Source organism: Ursus arctos, unplaced genomic scaffold, assembly GCF_023065955.2.
Source record: "Ursus arctos isolate Adak ecotype North America unplaced genomic scaffold, UrsArc2.0 scaffold_22, whole genome shotgun sequence".
Lineage (NCBI taxonomy): Eukaryota > Metazoa > Chordata > Mammalia > Carnivora > Ursidae > Ursus > Ursus arctos.
The window spans coordinates 15,641,898-15,657,806 of NW_026622897.1; the positions used below are offsets into that span (position 1 = coordinate 15,641,898).

Sequence of the window (15,909 nt, forward strand, 5' to 3'; positions counted from 1 at the left end):
AAATAAGACCCAAAGGTTGTATTGTGGAATAGAGAAGAAAATTTAGGTGGAATGTGGAATTTAAGATAGTATCTTTTATTTGAGGGGCATTTTTAATGAAAGGGAATCAGTATTTGTTTATTACGTGGTATCTCCTAAGTACTGGGCTGTATGCTTATCTCATTTAATCCTCACAACATTCCTGTAAAGCAAGTCCTTATTTTAATTATTTGTGAGGAAATCGAGGTTCAGTGAAGTTGAGTAAGCTTCTCAGGGTCACCCAAAGCATTGAATGGCTGTGCCAGGTTTTGACCTCAGTCTGATCGGTACCAAAACCCATGTTTTTTTTTCCTACATACGTTTCCCTTTTAGAAAAGTTTTATAATAGGGGCGCCTGGGTGGCGCAGTCATTAAGCGTCTGCCTTCGGCTCAGGGCATGATCCCGGCGTTATGGGATGGAGCCCCACATCAGGCTCCTCCGCTATGAGCCTGCTTCTTCCTCTCCCACTCCCCCTGCTTGTGTTCCCTCTCTCACTGGCTGTCTCTATCTCTGTCAAATAAATAAATAAAATCTGAAAAAAAAAAGGTTTATAATAAATAGTGTCCGGCCTTCAGCATTTATAATACATAGGTGTTATTCTTTAGCTGCTGAAAAAGTAGAATTGGTTTTGTCCTTGGTTTCTAGCTATTTCCATGATAGCAGTGTGATCTTATACAGTGACTAATGACTACAGAAGTGTACACACAAATCTTTTGTTTTTAATTAAAAACTTACAATGAATTTCAGAGATAAGGGACAGCTATTTTGGAACTGGTGCTTGCTGATAAGTTTTATAGAGTTTTAAGTCAGTGAACTGGTGGCATAAGCCCTTTTTAATATTACATTTGTCATTTTAGAGAGATTAATTGGAGTGATGCAATTTAAACAAAAGTAGGATTTTGGAGGAATATCAGAATATCCTTTCCGTGAATTAATTCTAAATTTAAAAAAGGAAAAAATCTATGCTTTCTCAGTGTTACTAAATAGAAGCCTCAATTAGCTGAAACATCTAATTTTAATATTTTCTTTTCTCTCATTTTACTTCATTGTGAAATATTTCAAGCAGAAGCCAAAAAAAAGAAAATAGTATAATGAATATTCATGTACCTGCTACCAAGCAGCGTCATTTTTTGGGGAAGGGGAAGAACTAAAATTACAGATAAAGTTGTGTCTTTCCTGTGTACTTTTCCCTAATCCTGTTCTCTTCTCTTCCTCTGCGGAAGTAAACACTATGGTAGATTTGGTGTTTGTTGCTCTCATGCATGTTTTTATACTTTTTCTACAGAGTTAATGTAACTTCACACATTATAGAGCTTTGAAGGGCATATTTTTTTAACTTCATAAAAATTGAATTCATGTTGAATATATTCTGCAACTGGTGTTTTTAATTAATAAAATATGATTATGGTATGATTGTTTTATTTTTCCTTATGGATAACCAGTTGTCTTGGCCCTTTTGTGTAGTCTGTCTTTTCCCCATTGATTTGCTGTGCTAAATTTGTCATTATATCATGTTTCCATATTTTGTGCGTATGTCTCTTAAGCTTTTTGTTCTGTTCTACTGGTTTGACTGGTTTTTGTTTTTGTTTTTTAGTTACAGAGGTAGAATTTAGTGATTCATTGGTTTCCATCAAGTGCCCTCCTTAATGCCCATCACCCAGTTACCCCATTCCCCACCCAATAACTCTCAGTTCACTGGTTTGACTGTTTCTATACCAACACCAAACTCCAAATTACTTAAGCCTATAAGTAGAGTAAGTCTCCTTACCCAGTTCTTTTTCAATATTTTCATTGCTATTCTTGGCTTTTTCTTTTCCCATATAAATTTTAGGATTAGCTCGTTGGGTTTCATAAAAAGCCCCACTGAGTTTTTTATTGTAATTGCATTGACCATTTAGCTAAATTTAGGGGAAATGAACATCTTTATGATATCATCTTCCTGTACATGAACATGGTATTTCTTTAGAAATTTCAGGTCTTCTTTTATGTTATTCAATGATAATTTGTAATTTTATTCATAAAGGTCTCAAAACATTTTTTGTTAAGTTTAATTCCTAGAGCCTTAATGATGTTCACTGCTGTTATGAAGATCTATTGGTCTCCCTCTTTTCCTTCCCTTCTCCCCCTTTCCTTCTTCTCTCCTCCTTTCTTTCTCCCTTCCTTTTTTCTTTCCCCCTGCCAAATCCCATTCCCATCTCCTTTCCTCTGTGCTTCCTTTATCATCTAATATTTTAATTTTATGTTGTCTTGGCTGAAAGCCCTATGTAAGGTGATGTGGTAGAGAAAAACATATGAGAGTCAGAATTGTTGGAAATGAATCCCAGCTTTGTCCCTCAAAGATATGTTAACCATGTCAACTTTTTTGTTATGTTATTTGAGCCTACCTCTCCTAATCTGTATAGGGAGTGTCATACTTTTACACTGCCCACCTTACAGGTTCAAATGAGATTAGATCATTTTTCCCAATTAAAAACTTGATGCAAAAAAGAGTAATTTCTAATGCGGGGGAGTCCATTTTCCAAAATGAGACTGTAGATATTTATTAAAATCAATACTATTAAAGAAAAATACCTTGAATACATAAACTTATTTTGACTTCTAGAACTTATTATTTTTTTTTTTTTTGAGTATGCTCTACACCCAGTGTGGAGCCCAACCTAGGGCTTGAACTCAAGACCTCAAGACCCTGAGATCAGACCGGAGCTGAGATCAAGAGTTAAACACTTAACAACTGAGCCACCCAGGCACCCCTGAAAATTATTTTTAATGCTTATACTCTGTATCACATCCCAAAAGGATGTGAAGTGGTTTACAGTAAAGAACACACATGCACATACACACACAGATCCCAATTGAAGACATTAAAATGAAAATAGAAAATCAGGTTTTTACAGTGATGGAAATGCAAATATGAGAATTATGAGGGTTGATACAAGCATTGTGAGTAAGCCTCTCTGCTTTCAGGATCCTGTGGGTTAAAAACTTGAAAGAAAAAGAAAAGGAAGGAAGGAAGGAAGGAAGGAAGGAAGGAAGGAAAGAAAAGAAAAGAAAAGAAAGAAAGAAATTGAAGACACTTAACTGTAGAGAACAAACTGAGGGTTGCTGGAGGGGAGATGGGTGGAGGGATGGGGTACCTGGGTGATGGGCATTAAGGAGGGCATGTGATGTAATGAGCACTGGGTGTTGTATGCAACTGATAAAACACTAAATTCTAAATCCCCCCAAATAATAATACACTATATGTTAACTAGCTTGAATTTAAATAAAAGAAAATTTTTTAAAAATCAGATGCTGTGGGAAAAAGAGAAATATGATTTGGTTGTTGGTGGGTGTATTTCCTCCTTTGTAACAAGCCAAATTTTTATTATTTGTCATTAACTTCATAAAAAATTATTATTCACATAGATTTCAAGACAAAAACGGGTTCAGTGTCGCCTGCAACAGTTTTATAACAAGTTATGAGCAACTTTTTAAAATGTCTTTTCTAATGACCTCTGGTAAAAACCTGAAGGGATAAGAGTGTAACTCACCAAAACTATCCTTTGCATGGACTAAACTACTGTTACTTGGAAATTTTATAATCTATAAGGCATGAACTTGGATTAAAATCTAGAAAAGTGGTACTCTAAACATTTTTATGTTACCTTCATACTTTTGAATATTGGAATTTTTGGTGGCACCCTGAAATCCACTAAAGCTTTTAAGAGAACACTAGATAAGTAGTAATAACTACAAAGTAACCACTACTACAGTAAAAAATGCCTTGTAAATTACAAAAGATAGTAAATTACCTCATTATTTAAGCAGTCACCATTAACACTACTCTCTGGGTTTCAGTAGAACTGTTTACTGCTCTGATCTGCTGATAATGTTTTCTTTTGTATTCAGGAAATAAAGTTCTCCCATATTCTAATAGAGATACCATCTTTAACATGGGCTTGATATTATTTAATGCCTCTGAATTATATTTGTTTGTGCTTCAGTACACACACACTGTGTCATATACCAGCTCAGTACAGAGCGCTTTCTGGCTGACCTTTGCCCTGGTGTGTTACTAATCGGTTTGCTTTGCAGCGTTTGATCTGCTCTCATATAGCTTGATCTTCCTAGGCAAGTGAGCAGTAGGGTATAGGAATCCTTTCTTGGTTAACTCCTTGCATTTAAAAGATTTATTTATGGGAAACTGAAGTTTATTTCTTAGAGATAAGACAGCTGTTCAAGTTTTGTAAGGTTTTCCCCCACAAAATTTTCCAACTATCGATAGACAGAATTTGCATTCAGATATATCTGGTTTCAAATTCTGTCTCTCTACCATTTGTTAGCTGAGTGACCTTAAGATTATTTAGTTTCTCTGACTTAGCTTTTGTCTCTTTATCTGTAATATCTACTGTAATATCTACTTCATTTATTGAACAATATATTTTTTTAATTATTAAATTGTAGGTGGTTGATAATTTTTTATGGGGGGATCTAGCTGAGATACCTGCCTCTAGAATTAAAAACAAATGCAGACACAAACAAAAGCCTCCTCAGGATGAAGCTAATCTCTAACATTCTTTTTCCTTAGAAGTATATGTAAAGTACACTTTTATGTATATTTTCTAATGTAAAATTTTAGATGTACATTAAGTTAGAATAGCATAATGAACCTTTATGTAACTGTTAGCAGCTTAAATACTAAAATTATAGTTTTGGTTTTTTGTTTTTTTTTAAGATTTATTTATTTGAGAGATGGGGGGAGGGGCGGAGGGAGAGGTAGAGAGAAACCCAAGTCAGCTCCTGAATTGAGTGCCTGATTCAGGCCGGATCCTGATTCAGGCTGGATCCCATGAGATCATGACCTAAGCCGAAATCAAGAGTCAGACGCCTAACCGACTGCACCACCCAGGTGCCCCTAAAACTATAGATTAATCTTTTTTAACCATAGAAGAAGGTATAAAGTGACAGGTTCCCTCTCTTCACCCATTTGCTTAATCTGATTTACTAGATGTAGCAACCATTAAGTTGCTTTACAGAAATGAAATTATATGTACTGTTTTGTAATTTGAAGTTTTCCTTTAGCAATAATATACTTTCTTTTTAAAAAAGATTTTTATTTATTTATTCGACAGAGAGAGACAGCCAGTGAGAGAGGGAGCACAAGCAGGGGGAGTGGGAGAGGAAGAAGCAGGCTTCCAGCAGAGGAGCCTGATGTGGGGCTCGATCCCATAACGCCAGGATCACGCCCTGAGCCGAAGGCAGACGCTTAACGACTGAGCCACCCAGGCGCCCCCAATAATATACTTTTAAAATATGTTTTATTTCTATGTGAGTGCCTATGTTTTGTGGCTGTACCATATTTTATTATATAGGTTTATAATAATTTCTTTAGTAGAATAATGTTGGGTAGTAAGACTTTAGGTGATTTTTTTCCTTTCTATGTTTCTTTTCCGTATTCTTTTCAATGAACGACTATTTTTTTGATAGTGATGGACATTAACTTGAGAAAAAAATTAAAATATGAAAAACGTATTTTTATGGTTACCCATGGTCAAATGTCTTCCCTTTATTGTGCTGCCTTTAAATATGATCTGATAGCTGTCATTAACCACCTCCTCCTGCATGTCTCCTGTGTCCTTCAATGATCATTTCAGAGTGCAGCCTTTGTTCGGTGTAGGAGAGCTGCTTTGACTTTTAGATACGCTTTTACTCATAAAAATGAATTGCATAGTTAGAACTTTTTTAAAAAAATGTCTGTAACCGTTCTGTAATTTTGACATTGTTGGCATATTTTTTCCTTGAGTAGAGAAGACGCATTCACTCCTTTTGATTTAATCACCGTTAAAGGGTAGGGAGGTACTTCTGGAGATAAAGTTGGGATTGTTGTGTACAGCTGAATATGTATGTGAATGTTAGGATACTTGATTAAAACAGCTTTAGTGAACTACTGAGCATCTCTAGCTGATTTTCCTGCTCAGCTCCAAAGGTTCACAAAGCTAAGAATACAACATGGAGTGCCTCGGTGGCTCAGTCAGTTAAGCCCCTAATTCTTGATTTCAGCTCAGGTCGTGATCTCAGGGTTTTGAGATTGAGCCCTCCAAGCTGAGCGCAGAGTCTGCTTGTCCCTCTCCCTCTGGTCCTTCCCCCGCTCTCTCTCTCTCTCTCGTTCTCTTTCAAATAAATAAATAAATAAATAAATAAATAAATAAATAAAATCTTAATTAAAAAAACAATACAGCATATATAACAAGCAGAACTTACCTTCCAAAATGCGAAATTAACCTTGTGAATTTTGATATAACAATCAGTTCTCCTGTAGTTGCAAATTTAGAAAAAAAATTTTTTAAACATATTTACTTGGGATAGTGAAGATTCTATATGATGGTTTTAACAAAGAATATGCTTTTATGAATAACTGATTACATTGAATCATACAGATTAGTGATTCAAATCACTAATATAACTCTATTAAGTTAAATCTACCATATAAAACACAGATATTGCAGACTGAAATTTCAGACATTTTTGGATATCAGTCCTCAGTTGAGGGCACATTAATAATTTGCTTTTACCCAACCAAATCTTTTTCAGATTTGTAAAAGAAATGAAAGAGATTGGTATTTCACTGTAGTTTCCCAATGAAGATTAAGAAAGAAAAGATAAATGACTTAATGGGCTGAGAGAGAAGACTTCCCTTAAGCTTAAATGAGCATGTTCAAAAGGACCCTCGCTATTTCCTTCCCCCCCATTGTTAGCCACTGTATTTCTCAGATTTTAAGCAAAATTAGTCTTCTCATCATGGAAACTGTGAACATTCATTAACAAGTGGGTTTCACTTTGAAATTTATACAGCAAACACCAAAGAATGAATTGTTGTTACAATCCATGGGAGTCTTGAGATTGACGTCAAAACACCACCAGTACAGCTGTATAAGCAGTGGGAAGAGTATTTTTAACATCCCTGTTAGATCATCTTTTGACCTTTCTTTTTATGCTTTCTCTTGTTCCACTAAATAGTTAAAAAGAGAGAGAAAGAAAAGAAAAGCTTTATAACATAGTTCTCTACTCAAGCCGTACTAATGTTTTTTAAATTAACACCTGTACAGTCGTCTTCTTGATTCTCTTCCCCTGGTATCTTTCGTTTCCTTTTCCTGTAGTGTTCTAAGTTCTTCTGCCAATGGACTTTTTAAATTGGTAGTGGAGGGAGGGTGAGGGAAGGTGAGTGTTTTTGTGTTTTTTTTTTTACAGTTCATTTTTTAGGATGGGTTTAGATTTACAGAAAAATTAAAGAGTTAATACAGAGAGGAACATGTACTTCATACTTATTTTCAGATTCCCCTACTATTAATGTATTACATTAGTATGGTACTTCTGTTAAAATTAATGGCTGAGTTTTAATATATTATTATTCATTAAGTCCAAAGTTTATTCTAATTTCCTTAGTTTTTACCTATTGTCCTTTCTGTGTTCCAGGATCCCATGAGGGATACCACACTTCATTTAGTTGTGTCTTCCTGGGCTCCTCCTGGCTGCGACAGTGTCTTAGACTTACCTTGTTTTTGATGATCTTGACAGTTTTGAGGAGTACTGGTTAAGTATTTTATAACATGCCTCTAAATTTCAATTTGTCTGTTTTCCTCATGATTAGACTGGAGTTATGAGTTGTTAGAAGGAAGATAACAGAGGTATGGTGCCATTTTCATCACATTATACCAAGGGTAGTAATATCAACACAGTTTATGACTATTGATGACCTTGATCACCTGGCCGATGTAGTGTTCGTCAGGTTTCTTTGCTGTGGAGTGTTGTCATGTTCTGGTATGAATATCCTTGTTAGATGAGTTGCTCTGGTAATTGCTTGGGCTTTAGCTGTTGAAGTATGTCATCACATTGATATAGTGCTCATTGAAATGTTAAATGTTTTTATGATTAACACATTCAGAGCTAAGAATTAAAATTTTAAAGTGCTCAGCCTTTCAAGTTTTTTTTTTTTTTTTAAGATTTTATTTATTTCTTTGACAGAGACAGCCAGCTAGAGAGGGAACACAAGCAGGGGGAGTGGGAGAGGGAGAAGCAGGCTCCTAGGAAGGAGCCTGATGTGGGGCTCGATCCCAGAACACTGGGATCACACCCTGAGCCCAAGGCAGATGCTTAACGACTGAGCCACCCAGGCGCCCCTCAAATTTTATTTTTGAAATAAAGGTTTATTTTTCTGTGGAATTCTGAAGATTTTATGTTTAAAACAACAACTTGGTTTTATATTTTAGGTAGTGAGTTAGAGAAATTAGTTTATCAGCTATTTCTTTTTTTTTTTTTAAAGATTTTATTTATTTATTTGACAGAGATAGAGACAGCCAGCGAGAGAGGGAACACAAGCAGGGGGAGTGGGAGAGGAAGAAGCAGGCTCATAGCAGAGGAGCCTGATGTGGGGCTCGATCCCAGAACACCGGGATCACGCCCTGAGCCGAAGGCAGACGCTTAACCGCTGTGCCACCCAGGCGCCCCATCAGCTATTTCAATTATGGACTTAGGGACACCTGGGTGGCTCAGTCGGTTAACGTCCTGTTCTTGGTTTCAGCCCAGGTCATGATCTCAGGGTTCTGAGATCAAGCCCCAGGGCAGTCTCCTTGCTCAGTGTGGAGTCTGCTTGTCTCTCTCCCTCTACCCCTCCCTTCCCTGTGTATTTTGAAGAGCTTTGATAAGTTTATACAGTTTTTAACTAACGCTACTGTAATTAAGATATAGAACATCTCCATCACCCCAGAAAGCTCTCTCATGCATCTTTTTATTTAGTTTCCGACAACCATGGTCTGCTGTCACAGGAGTTTTTGCCTTTTCTAGAATGTCATGTAGGTGCATCATACAGTGTATATAATCTTTTTGTATCTGTCTTCTTTAATGCTTTTTTGATTCATCCAGGTTGTTGCAAGTTATGGTAGTTTCTTTTTCTTGCCTTATTATTCCATTGTGCGAATATGCCTGAGTTTCTTCATCCACTTATCTTTTGATGGTCATTTGAATTTACAGTTTGGGGTATTTTGAATAAATCTGAACATTGGCACTTGAGTTTTTGTGTGATTTACATTTTCATTTCTCTTTCGTAAAAACCTTGAAGTAGGATTGCTAAGCTATATGATAAGTATATGTTTAACTTTATTAGAAACTGCTGAACTGTTTTCCAAAGTGACTATATCATTTTACATTCTCACTAGCAAGGTAGGAGTTTCAGTTGTTCCATATTCTCATCAACACTTAGTATTATCAGTCTTAAAAGTGGGTATGAATGGGGGCGCCTGGGTGGCACAGCGGTTAAGCGTCTGCCTTCGGCTCAGGGCGTGATCCTGGCATTATGGGATCGAGCCCCACATCAGGCTCCTCCGCTATGAACCTGCTTCTTCCTCTCCCACTCCCCCTGCTTGTGTTTCTTCTCTCGCTGGCTGTCTCTATTGCTGTCAAATAAATAAATAAAATCTTTAAAAAAAAAAGTGAGTATGAATGGCCATCTCATTGTATTTTTTTATTTGCATTTCTCTTCTTAATGATATTAAGGACTTTTCATGTGCTTTTTGCCATTTGTTTTCTTTTGTGAAGTGTTTGTTCACATCTTTTAAAAATTGGCTTGTCTTTTTATTATCAAGATGTAGGTTATGAGTCCTTTATTAGGTATGCGCTTTTAAAATATTTCTTCCAGTTTGTGTCTTGTCTTTTTATTTCCTTAATAATGTCTTTCAAAGAATAGAAGTTTTTAATTTTGATTAAGTTCAGTTTGTTACCTTCTTCTGAAAAAAATAAAAATAAAATTTTTGCTTTTTGGGTTCTACCTGAAAAAATCTCGACCTAACCCAAGGTTGCAAGAATTTTCTCCTAATTTTTTCTAGAAGATTTATAGTTTTTCTCTTATTTTTAGTCCCATGATATATATCAAGTTAACATTTGTGTATGATGTGAGGTAAAGATTAAGGTCTGTTTGTGTGTGTGGGTGTGTGTTTTGGCATATTCTCCAGTGCTGTTTATAGAAAAGACTATTCTTTTCCTGTTGAATTACCTTGGCATTTGTGTTAAAAACTGATTCAGTCCTCTACATATGCATCTATTTATGCTGTCTCTATATTGTATTCTTCTGTTCAGTGTACTATCCTTATGTCTTGAGTACTGTAATTTTATCTTAAATATTAGAAAGAAGATAGTGTAAGCCTTCCAGTTTTGTTGTTTTCTGAAAAAATTGTCTTGGCTTTTCTAGATTCTTTGTATTGAATGGATCTGAATTTGAGAATTAGCATGTCCATTTGTTTTTTTTTTTAAGTGCTGTGATTTTTAAGGATAATTGTGTCTAATGTAGATCAGGTTAGGGAGAGTCAGACTCTTTTGATTCATGAACATAGTCTCACTCTTCATGTATTGAAGTCTTTTATTTCTCTCAAAAAATTCTATAGTTTTCAGTGTATAGGTCTTGTACAGTTTAATTCAACACTATATATTTTATGTGTTTTGAGGTTATTGTAAATGGTAATTAAAAATTGTTAATTTGTTGCTAGTATATAGAAATATAATTGCTTTTTGTATATTGATCTTGTGTGCTGCTCTCTTACTAATAACCTTATTCTATTTTTTTAAAATATAGATTTCTTTGGATCTTGTTGTTAAAGGTTTTTTATTTATTTGAGAGAGAGAGAGAAAGCACAAGCACGGAGAGGGGCAGAGGGAGAGGGAGAAGCAGGCTGCCCACTGAGCAGGGAGCCTGACTTGGGGCTCGATCCCAGGACCCTAGTATCATGATCTGAGCTGAAAGCAGATACTTAACCGACTGAGCCACCCCAGGCACTCTGATTTCTTTGGATCTTTTACATAGATGATCATGTCATCTGTGATTAAAGATAGTTGTATTTTTTTTTCTTTTCAGTCTGTAAGCTTTTTATATATTTACTTTATTGTCTTATCTCTCTGGCTGACATGTTAAATAGAAATTGTGAGCATAGACATGTAGACATCTCTGCCTTGTTCTCAATTGTAGAGGGAAGGCATTTAATATGTTACCATTAAGTGTGATGTTATGTGTTTGTTTCTTCTAGATACCTTTTATCAGTTTGGGGAAGTTATCTTTTATCTTAGTTTGTGAGAGATTTTATCATTAACAGGTATTGAATTTTGTAAAAATTTTTTTGGCATCTAGTGAGAGGATGATATATATGGTGGTTGTTTTTTTAGCCTGGTGATATGGCGAATTACATTGAAATTTGAATGTTGAGCCAACCTTGCATTCCTGGGATAAACCCCATTTGGTCATTTTGTATTATTCATTCTATATATTGATAGATTTGGTTTGCTAGTATTTTGATGAAGATTTTTACATCTGTGTTCATGAGGTGTATTGGTTTTCATTTTCTTATAATGTCATTGCCTTGTTTTGATACTGAGTGTAATGTTGGCCTCAGAAAATGAATTGGGAAGTGTCAGGTGTTTTCAGAAAGTGTGTGTAGGATGTTATTATCTCTTCCTTTAAATGTTTGTAACAGTCACCAGTGAAGTTGTCTGAGCCTGGATTTTTCTTTGTGGGAATGTTTTTAATCAACAATCCAAGTCCTACCTAAGGGTACCTACTATACTAACTTTATAGCATTATATACTATTCAATAACTTCTTTATTTTGGAATAATTTTAGATTTACAGAAAAGGTGAAAAGATAGTGTTGAGAGCTCCTATATACCTTACACCTAATTTTCCTCATTGTTAACATCTTGCATTACTATGGTTCATCTATCAAAACTAAGAAACTGACATTGGTATTAACTAAATTACAGACTTTATTTGGGTCTCTCCAGCTTTTCCATTAATGATCTCTTTCTGTTCCAGGATCCAATTCAGCATTCCACGTTGCAGTTTTCACGTTTCCCAAGTCTCTTCTGGTTTGTGAAAGTTTCTTAGGCTTACCTTACATTTTATGACCTTAACAGATTTGAAGAGTACTAGCCTAACTATTTTTTAGAATTTCCCGCAGTCTGGGTTTGCTTCTGTTTTTTATTATTAGGGTTATACGTTTTTGGAAAGAATACGACAGAGATGAAGTGCTTTCATTTTGTATCAGAGGTATATGATGTCTACATGACATCCATATGATTTCACTGGTGGTATTATTAACCTAGGTAGTGTTTGCCAGGTTTCTCCCCTCCAGAGCTACTCTTTTTCTCTCTCCATACTGTGTTCTTTAGAAACAAGTCATTTAACATGCAATCCACACTTAGAGGAGGAAGAAGTATCTATATATATGATTTAGAATTCTTCTGTAAGGAAGATTTTTGTGTCTTCCTCCATTTAGTTATTTATTTAATTACTGATATCAGTGTGGACTAGTGTATATTTATTTTATACTTTGAGTTCTAATCCAGTACCATATTTTTATTTTATTGCTCATATTGTTCCAGCTTTGACCATTGGAAAAGCTTTCAGGTTGGCACTTGCCTCTATCTTTTTTGTTTTTTGAGTACTTCCTTATTTTCTGGTACTCTTAAGATGCTCATTTTGTATTTTTTTTGCCCTAGTTGCAGCCATTTCCCCAAGGAGCTATGAGTCCTTTTACAGGAGAATGGTATTTAGAAACCAAACTGTGGGTACTGGGTATGCTCATGGTTATTGGGGTGCCATTGCTTTTAAGCCCTCTCAAGGGACCGAGCTAGGTAACATATGTATGTGTGTGTGTATATATATATATATGCATACACACGTATCTATAACTGTTTTTGTATCCATTTGTATATATATTAAGCATGAGTTCTTCCTGATATATCTGATTTTAATCCAGTACCACGGGGTTCACTCTAGTCTTCCTTTCTTGTTTATGTGTGAATTTCACAGCGAGAAACCTGGCTCCAGCAACCATATATTATCCATTTATTTATTTGTTCAGCTCCAGTATACATGAAAAGCTATTTCAGGACTGTTAACCTGTGTACCCATGAGAAACAAACCTTCCAATTAGAGTCCAGTGTTTATTTTTCTCATTAGCCTTACAATTTCCATTGAAAACATCACTTTCCAAAGTTAGTTAGGTCAGCTCATTTTCCCCCCACCCCTTCAGTACGGTTATGTCATAATTTGTAATGCAGTTAGATTCATTTATCATGGTTCTGCATTTCATCTTGGAGTCTTCCAACATTTTGGTTGATGGATTTTTGTTGTTATTTGGTCAGCATTCATAGAAGCTCACTATTCAGAATGTTCAATTCTTTGTTTTCTAACTCAGGAGTAGGGTCATGTATCCACACCTGTAGTATCGTACGGAGAAGGTCCTGCACCCTAAATGTGTCCCTGTACATCCCCTTTGTAGGCATCTGCTCTCCCCTCTGCTAATCCCTGGTAACTGCTAATCTGTGTTTTCATCTAATTTGTTTTTAATTTTGCTTTTTTCAAAGTGTCCTGTGAATGTAATGATATGAAAATCTTTGGATTTTGCATCTGACTTCTTTAACATAGCAAAATGCACTTAAGTTGTGTGAAATGATATTTCCTTCTTTTTAAATTGTTGAGTAATATTCCGTGTATGAATGAATTAGTTTATCCATTCCCCCACTGAAGGACATTCTGGTTACTTCCAATTTTTAGCACTGATGAGGTAGTAAAGCTGCTATAAACATCACAGACAGATTTTTCTGGAGACAGAAATTTTCACATCATTTGGGTAAAAGACCTCCGAATGCAATTTCTGGGTCACATGGTTGTATGTTAAGTTGTATCAGTGCTTCTCAGTGAAGTCCTTATAAGTCATAAATTCAATAAATTTGTTAATATTGTCCAGGGAAAGCATTAAAATCATTAGTCCCTAGTTTAGCAAACCTAAAAATCTACTCATCTATCTATCCTTTGGTTCTTCTTCCTTTATTTGTTGATTTTTTACAAACTGCATTCACCAAGGTGTGGTTCCATGGAAGCTGATTCTTCATAGATCACTAACTGTGACTCTGAGGTTCTGTGAATTTGTTTAGAAATTCATAGAACCCTAGGCTATAATTTAAGCGAGTGCCATGATTACTGGGTTTTCACTTAAAATCAGATACATTCAGATGTTTTAGGGAATATGTTTTATCAAACAAAGAATATGTTTGTTATTCATTACTAATGTACTGATCCCAGAAATTACGTGTGTGCAAATTGTCAAATTGGGTTGATGCTTCAGGAAAGGAAAATAGAGACTAACGCGTCTTCTTAGTGTGGCAATGCCTTTGTTAGAGAGCAGTATTTGAGGCAAATTATTGTTTTAGCAAAATTACATGGCTTCCAGGGATTAAATTGAATGTGTGTGTGTCTCTGTCCCTCCCTCATTGTACTGTAAGTGGCAGGGATGCAAGTTAACAGAGTGCCAGACATCATAATGCCTGGGGCATAGTTAGAGACCAGGGAAGATTTACAATAATCAAACACAGACAAAGTAGCATGAAGAAATTTCAATCTTCCCAGCCTTGCTTACAAACTTAATTAGGCTTATTGGGGCAGAAAGTATTTTTCCTCCTCCCATTTTTTATCTGTTTCTCCTCTCTACCCACCGCCTGTCCCAGACTGTCGTTCAAGGGGTCACACTTCCAACAAAAAGAGACCCTTTTTGTAAATCTTAATTTATTTGGTTGATTTGCTTTTAGGGGAAGGAGCAGGAGCAATAACAAAATTTTAATATTTGAGGAACTCCATTTTTCATAGAGACACTATGTTTTTCTAAAAATCATACTTTAGGAAATTCTGAAGAAAATAAATTTTTGTGGCTGTACAATTAGATCTTTTACAAGAATTTTTAATTTTGTGGGAGCTGCTTGGCCTTCTCCCTTAAAAAGAAAAAAACTTGTCAGCTAAATCTTCGCTTTCTTTATCATTTAAGTATTTTTGTGGTGTAACCTAGAGTCGTGTTCATGGATGCTGCTCTTTGCCTTTTTCCTTTAGCAGCACAGTGTTGGGCTTCGGGTGATGATGGTAGACGACTGCGGGGGGTGGGAGAAGAGGTGGGGTTTCTTCATATCATCCCTCTTGTGGGCAGTAAAATCATCCGGCAAATGCCTTTCCAAGGATGTCGAGTGTATATATAAAGGAAAAGCTTAAGGTTGCTAAGGGAGTGGTGTTTTGGTGAGGATTTCATTCTCTTTTACTCCATGGAAACAAGCCTTTTGAGCTTTTACTTGTCTGCTGATTTGTCCGGTGATCCAGGTAATCTATAGCAGTCTTTGTTTTCTCGGTGGTGTATGAAATGTAGCAAAATGGTAGAAAAATAGCTTCAGTGAAAGGGATGTACCTATCACAGAGGAGCAAGATTGAAAAGGGAAGAGGATATCTTTACATTGTTCATTATTCTTAAAATGGCTTTTAAGGTTTTATTCATGTTTTTAAAAAGCCTAATTTGACATAAAGGAAGAAAATTTCTAGTTTTGAAAATCTGTGCTTTAATTGCTTAGCTTGAGAACAAAGGTTTTAACATCCAGCATTGCAGGGATATTCCTATTCAAAAGGATAGGAAGCAGCATCCTTCCTTTACCTTTTTAGCACTGAATTGACATAACTCCTCTTGAATCTTAGCTAGGGAACTTTGATTTATTATTCTGTAAATTGTGATTTAATTATCTGAAGCTTCAGGATGGTGGTTTCCCTTTGATACCCAAGGGACCTCGGATGGGATATGGGAGGACAGGGATTAATTCTGTGGTGGGGGGAGGGAATGTTTTTATAGGGTAATCTTCATGATTGTTTTTTCATTTGAAACTAAAATGAAACATAGTGTCATTTGGGAAAGGCTATATCCATGGTGCCAAACACTCTTATCAATTTGAATTATTTTATCCTTTGTTCAGTTTGTGATATTTTTGCCTTTGTCAGCTAAAATGTTGGTTATAAATATGAAGAAGCTGCCGGATTGCTATGTGATGGCATTGGAACTGCCT

The 15,909-nt window shown here is 35.7% G+C and overlaps 1 protein-coding gene across 7 annotated transcripts in view; it reads left to right on the forward strand.

The window, feature by feature from the left end:
* Positions 1 to 15,909, forward strand: part of ARHGEF12 (Rho guanine nucleotide exchange factor 12) — a 154,052-nt gene that overhangs the window by 31,255 nt on the left and 106,888 nt on the right. The window contains exon 1 of one of the 7 annotated variants that reach the window (XM_057316962.1): positions 7,430 to 7,588. The exons of the other annotated variants lie outside the window; for them this stretch is intronic. The gene's annotated coding sequence lies outside the window, so the exon portion shown is untranslated. Of the gene's footprint in view, positions 1 to 7,429; positions 7,589 to 15,909 lie in introns of those variants that run through there. 7 annotated transcript variants of the gene reach the window in all.